This window comes from Schistocerca gregaria, unplaced genomic scaffold (genome assembly GCF_023897955.1).
Source record: "Schistocerca gregaria isolate iqSchGreg1 unplaced genomic scaffold, iqSchGreg1.2 ptg000045l, whole genome shotgun sequence".
Lineage (NCBI taxonomy): Eukaryota > Metazoa > Arthropoda > Insecta > Orthoptera > Acrididae > Schistocerca > Schistocerca gregaria.
In genome coordinates this window covers 92627-100000 of record NW_026061703.1, presented here as the reverse complement: position 1 = coordinate 100000, position 7374 = coordinate 92627, and positions in this window count along the sequence as shown.

The following is a 7374-nucleotide window of genomic DNA, read 5'->3' as shown; positions in this document are numbered from 1 at the left end:
CGTATCACTTTGCGGCCGGCGTCGGCGGCGTTGGCGTCGGGTGGGTGCCGGCCGGAGTGTGGTCCGCCTTCGTCGTGGCCCGCGCCCCCCTGGTAGCATAGCGTCCACCGCAGTACGGTGAACTACAATACCCCGCACACTATGGATGTGAAATAAAATATAATAACACATGATGCTTCGTAAGAAAATAGACTTGGGATAGGGTGTGTCGTTGGCAAGTCCCCGGGGCGGTTAGTGTGGGTGGTGATAAGTCGTTAGGGGAGGGTGAGGGTACGGCCACCTATGGGAATGTGCGTGAACTGCGCGAGGCAGAGTGGCAAAACACGGCATCGCCATCTATGAAGATAGGACGGAAGCACGTGCAATGCCAACAGTACGTGCGCCATCTGTAGGTGCCCCGCGACATGACGTGGTGCAACGACGGTACCGCCACCTGGGGGAGGCCACGCGGACTAAGCCATGTATGGGGCCCACAGTGCTCATTTGCCGAGCCCACCCACACAAAACCTGCACCCCCCTCCAGCGCAGGAGCCGCAACCCGGGTGCGTACGCCGCACCAAGTGCTCCACCCGCGACCGTACGTGCCCCGCCGAAATCGCAACTCCGGCGGATGAACGGCGGACTTTTCTCGCAGTCGTAAGTTGCAATCCACCCCTATATCTTGCGTCTCATGAAGAGTTATATCAAGTATGCCAAATTCCCGCTGTCCCTATACATGCAGTAAGTTCGTCATGGGCGCTGGCCGGCAGGCCGCGAGACCTGACGCCCGGCGGCAAAGAGTGCTCCTCTGAGGATATAGATGTTCCGTTCCGCCGCACAATGGTGACGGTGACCGCTGCCTGCGGTGGCAACGCTGGGCAGAGTCGATACTCGCCGTGTGGTGGAAGGTAAACATTATGCGGTACATCAGTACTTTCCTAATAGTTCGGTCGTCTCACGGCACTGCTTAGTAAATGATGCAAGGCCACATATAGATGATTTATGCGAATGTCCCTATACGTGCTGTAAGACTGGGCACACAACGTGAATCGCACGTCAGCCAGACACTCGAACATGCACCACTCTCGGCCTGCAACGGAGACACACAATACGTAAACATCTGGAATGCGACAATGTCGAGTGCATCCTCTCTGCGACATTGCACCGTCGACACTATGATAACCAGAGCAGTAGGTCCACCTATAAAAGCACAATACCCCACTCCTCCGACAACTACCATTGCTCAGATAAACCAACACACATCCTACACAGAGGGGCACCAAATATCACCCCCCGCCCTCGTGTTATACCACATGAAAAATTGCAGAAGTGACAGACACAGACCCGCCAGCCTCTTGCTACAAGCATCGAACCGACGTGACGTATCTGACGGTGACTCAGGCATCCGCGTACTGCCACCACTATCCACCCCCCCCCCCCTCTCTCTGCCCCCTTCCCACACAATACCAAATTTAACCAACTTTATCGCTTAACCTAACTGTGGCTGTACCAGATTATCGCTTAACCTAACTGTGGCTGTACCAGATTATCGCTTAACCTAACTGTGGCTGTACCAGATTATCGCTTAACCTAACTGTGGCTGTACCAGATTATCGCTTAACCTAACTGTGGCTGTACCAGATTATCGCTTAACCTAACTGTGGCTGTACCAGATTATCGCTTAACCTAACTGTGGCTGTACCAGATTATCGCTTAACCTAACTGTGGCTGTACCAGATTATCGCTTAACCTAACTCAATTTGTCCCTTAACCTAACTCAGTTTGTCCCTTAACCTAACTCAGTTTGTCCCTTAACCTAACTCAGTTTGTCCCTTAACCTAACTCAGTTTGTCCCTTAACCTAACTCAGTTTGTCCCTTAACCTAACTCAATTTGTCCCTTAACCTAACTCAATTTGTCCCTTAACCTAACTCAAGTTGTCCCTTAACCTAACTCAAGTTGTCCCTTAACCTAACTCAAGTTGTCCCTTAACCTAACTCATGTTGTCCCTTAACCTAACTCAAGTTGTCCCTTAACCTAACTCAAGTTGTCCCTTAACCTAACTCAAGTTGTCCCTTAACCTAACTCAAGTTGTCCCTTAACCTAACTCAAGTTGTCCCTTAACCTAACCCACGTTGTCCCTTAACCTAACCCACGTTGTCCCTTAACCTAACCCACGTTGTCCCTTAACCTAACCCACGTTGTCCCTTAACCTAACCCACGTTGTCCCTTAACCTAACCCACGTTGTCCCTTAACCTAACCCACGTTGTCCCTTAACCTAACCCACGTTGTCCCTTAACCTAACCCACGTTGTCCCTTTGCCTAACATAGTTCACTGCTCGGAATCTCTGGTGTCGTTGTTATCCTCATGTAGATGTCTTGCGAGTGTTGCTTACTTTCCACATATTCCCGCTATCCACTGTCAATTGTACTGCAATAGGACTATATCGCCCCCCCCCCCCTCTGTCCCCCTCTTTGTGTCTCTGTCCTCTCAAGCTGGTCGGTCTGGCGTTTGAGTGTTAAATGAGCCTCGCAGCTGTTCAGTTGCATTCAGATGTCGACGCCCTCAGTGTACGTCGTGGTATGGTCTGTGTCCATTGTCCGCTGATGTCGTACGCGTAACCCACACGCTGTACCGATCATCGGTCGTTACGTACAGAGTGAAGTAGTGTGATACGTGTGACCGTACGCTGGCTGTGCCCAACGGTGTCGAATCTCAATTTCCATATGTTGTGCTCGATGCTACTTGTCTCGTCTCCCAATAACAGCTAGGTTGCACTGTGGTACGCCGTAGAGGCGTGTGGGAGGAACGTACGAACGCATTGTATGTCACCCTGGGTCGCTGGGTGTGGTGGTGCGGTGAGTCAGGTCAGGTCAGGTCAGCGTGAGCCGTCTGATGTAGTGACGCGTGTATTCCGACTTTGTCGTATTGCCTCACACAAAGTGCTACCCTGGTGGACCGCGTTCCATATCTGGGACATGCCGCAGATGCCGGTTGACAGTGGATCGCGGAAGGGACATCGCATACGTGCGCGGGCCACCTTCCACGTGTTCTCTTCTGCACATGTCGCAGTGTGTATGTGGTCTGATGTAGCGTGTCGTGACACATGACATCCTGGCATGCAAGAATTGTTGAATTCGCAAATGTAGGTGGACATCTACGTTTACTGCCCAAGATACGCAAATGAACTGGAAATCCGTTGTTGAGCGGTTGTTCACGCTGGAGGTGAATCTGTGATGGCGACGATCGGTACAGCTATTAACCGGTTGTTTCAGCGGTACCCGCCACATCCACACACGTGACTAGGCCCCATGTGGGTATGAAGCGATACGCGGCGGTGGCTTGGTGGGACTGTTCCCGGCCGGTGAAGGGGGGCCGCCCGGCGTGTTGGCCGCGCGCTGCGTGGGCGCACGCGCAACAGCCGGCTGGTGGGGGGCGCCGAGTGGCAGGAGCGCCAGCAGACGGGCCCGGCAGGCTTCGCAGCTACGCTGCGGCGCACCCTGCACGCGGCGCCTGGCGGCCAAAGTTGGTTCAGCCGAGCCCGGTGCGAAGCGCGGTGGACATCTGCAGTGTGCTGGTCTGATGGAGGACTGTGTGCGTTGAGGATGCGCCGCCGCCTGGCACTCGGCGCCGCGACGCCGTCTGCTGCTCGGTCGCCCCAGCGGTTCTCGCAGGTGGTTTGTATCGCAGTTGTGCGGACGTGTTGGCGCGTGCGCTGTGCTGGGAGAGTTCGCTTCTGCACCCAAGTGGGGCTTTGCCCTTGTGTGGCGCTGGCGTTGGAGCTGCCGGTCACCATAGGTGGCGCGTGTTGTCTCCCGCCGGCAATGCCACGACAGCACGCTCCCGGGCCTCTGTCGGCAGCGGCAAGCTCAGTTGGGAGCAAGGGTGTTCGCACTAAAACCGTCTACTCGCCTAACTCTGGGTGATTGCGCCTCTCTCGAAACCGACCAAGTACCTAGGACGGCGCTGCGCGCCGCCGGGACCTGAGAGGGTTTCGAGGTGTATCGTGCAGGGGAGCTCGGCCTCCTCCTGTTTGCAGAATAATTGAGCGGACGCTTGCGTGTTCGCGCGAGCCCCCGGGACACACTCCCGGGCGGCCGGCTGCTCAGCTCTAGTTGACGCAGCTCCCTGGTTGATCCTGCCAGTAGTCATATGCTTGTCTCAAAGATTAAGCCATGCATGTCTCAGTACAAGCCGCATTAAGGTGAAACCGCGAATGGCTCATTAAATCAGTTATGGTTCCTTAGATCGTACCCACGTTACTTGGATAACTGTGGTAATTCTAGAGCTAATACATGTAAACAGAGTCCCGACTGGACTAAGACCTGGCCACATGACCGAGTACACACCTACTTTCCATAATGACCAAAATAAACATAGGACAACTAAACACTCATAATAGTCGACTTGTGATGCAGGAACTCCGAAGGGAGGTGGAGGAGAGGAGATTGGATGTGCTCTGTCTGCAGGAGCCGTACTCCCGAGCTGGGAAAGTCGCATTTGCTGCCGCCACATGGCAAGTAATAAGTAGAGGAGAAGACCCAAGGGCGGCAATTATAATTACAAACAAACTCGTGAGAGTAACCACACTCTCTCAGTTTACAACTCCCCATTGCAACGTCGTGGAGCTCCAATCTCCAGCAGGAATCATCACCATCATTAATATGTATTTCCAGTATGGAGATGACATTGAAATACACCTAGACCACCTGATGAGGGTGACCACGGCGTTGCGGGGAAGGAAAATTGTAATAACAGCTGATATTAATGCCAAGTCCCCCCTATGGTTCAGTGGCACAAGAGACGCAAATGGAGAAAAGGTGGAAGAATACATTATGGCGTCGCAACTTGTGGTGGCCAACAGGCCTGGTAATCCCCCTACCTACACGGCAGGAGGAGGGCAGGGTACAAATATTGATGTCACTCTCGTGACACCAAATGTAACAAACATCATTCAAAATTGGAAAGTAGTAGGAAACGCCACCACTAGCGACCATAACTTAATAACTTTCACAGTAGGGGAGAGAGAGTGCCGCTGGGCCATGGGATGGGAAATACAATTCAACTACAGGAAAGCTGACTGGGAACGCCTGGCGAGGGAGTGCGACATTCCTCCATTACCGGAAGATGACATACAACAAGACATAAATGTAGACAACAGAGCAGATGAACTAGTAACTGCAGTAACCAGGGCGGTGAGGGCTGCTGTACCGATCAGGAGGAAGACCATGGCGGCTTCTCCGTCACCGTGGTCGCCTGAACTGGAAGATCTACGCCAATCTGTCAGGAGGCTAAGGAGGCACTACCAGCGCAGTGTCGTCTGGCAGGAGAGACAAAGGTGGCAATTGCAGTACAGGGAGGCAAAACAGAGGTTCCAGAGTGAACTACGTGAAGTCAGAAGGCGAAGCTGGGAACACTATGTGCTCAGCCAGCTAGCTCTGGATCCATGGGGACTCCCCTATAAATTAGTCAGGGAGAAAATCCGCTCTCCTATGGAGCTATCTACAGTCAGGCACGGGGACAGGATGACGGAGTCCTGGCAGGAGACTGCTGGGGTCCTCCTCCGGTCCCTGCTGCCTGATGACAATGCGGATGGGGAGACAGAGGGACAACGGCAATTGCGAGAACAAGACCGTGAAATATATAATAATGACACGGCGGTCTACCCCTTCTCAGAAGAGCAGGTGGCGACCCACATAAAGCAACTTAAAAGAGGCAAAGCTCCTGGGCCAGACGGCATTGTGGCGGAGGTGGTGCAATTCCTGACACCCCAGCTGGTTGCCCCGCTTACCCACCTCTATAATGAGTGCCTGAGGCAACAACAGTTCCCAAGAAGGTGGAAAACTGGGAACGTCGTCATCATTAAGAAGGGACCGGACAAGGATCCTGCAGAAGTAAAGTCGTACAGGCCGATCTGCCTGTTAGATTTGTTTGGAAAAATCTTGGAAAAACTGCTGGCTGACAGACTGGCAGCACATAGAGTATTGTGCGGGATGAGCAGTAGGCAATTCGGTTTCAGGCCGGGGCGGTCGGCATCTGATGCAATCGCCCTGGCGGCCGAGGTCTGTGGCTCAACCCCGCACAAATACGTGGTGGGCATCATGGTGGACATCAGTGGAGCCTTCGACAACCTGTGGTGGCCCTCGCTCTTCTCCTGCTTGCGGGAGAAGGAGTGTCCAGGGCCGCTATATGGCTGCCTGAGGAGCTACTGTGAGGATCGGGAGGTCTGGCTATCATCCCCTAGCGAAAGGGTAGGGAAAGCTGTCACGAAAGGATGTCCCCAAGGATCGGTCCTAGGGCCGCTCTTTTGGGACATCCACATGGAGCCATTACTAGACAGCCTGCAACGAAGTGAGGATGTGCTAGAGGTGATAGCCTACGCTGATGACCTCCTCCTGATGGTCGGTGGCCGTAGCCGAGACGACATAGAACCTAAAATAGAGAGAGCGTTAGACAGACTCCAACAGTGGTGCCACACCACGAAAATGACCATATCACCAAGCAAATCGACATACTTACTACTTAAAGGACAACTAATCAGGAACCCTACGGTCAGAATTGACGGCACACCGGTACTGCGAAGACGAGACACACGCTACCTAGGAGTCATCATTGATGAGAAATGGAACTTCGGAAAACACATTGAAACTGTAACCCAAAAAGCTCTGCAAATATTAAACAACCTCATTTCCATAGGACATAAAAGATTTCACCTACCTCCACATCTCATTAAACTTTATCACAATAGTATCCTAACTTCAGTAGTGGGTTACGGCTCCGGGGTCTGGGCGCACAGACTCACGAGGGTTGTGCCCGCCATGGCAGTGAGAAGGGTTCAGAGAAGCATGGTTCTAAGATCTGTGGGCGCTTATAGAACATCTCCAGGAGGGGCCCTATTAGTCATAATGGGGCTCTGCCCACTTGACATCAAGATCAGGGAGCAAGCAGCCTGGTATTGGGCAAAAAAGGGAACCAGGGGAAAATAGAAGAAATCATGGGTGTGAGGGTAGAGGACAAAAGGGGGATTAGAAGAAGGGGGGAAGAACTTTGGCAGGGGTCCTGGGAGACAGAAGAAACCGGTCGCAGAACCTTTCAGTTCTTGCCGAACGTGAGGGAGCGCTTAGAAATGAAGTACTTTCAGCCAACACGGGGACTGATCCATTTTCTCACTGGTCATGGACCCTACCCGACATACTTATGTCGGTTTGGGAAGAGGGCTACGCCAGCGTGTGACTGTGGCGCGCCGGAAGGCACTCCGGATCATGTGATTTACGAGTGCCCTCTCTTCAATGATGTAGCGACTACACTTCGAGACGGACTACCGAACCATGACACGTATCAACTCCTCAGACGTGAAGACACTTTTCAGATGATTAATACTCTGGCCAACGAGG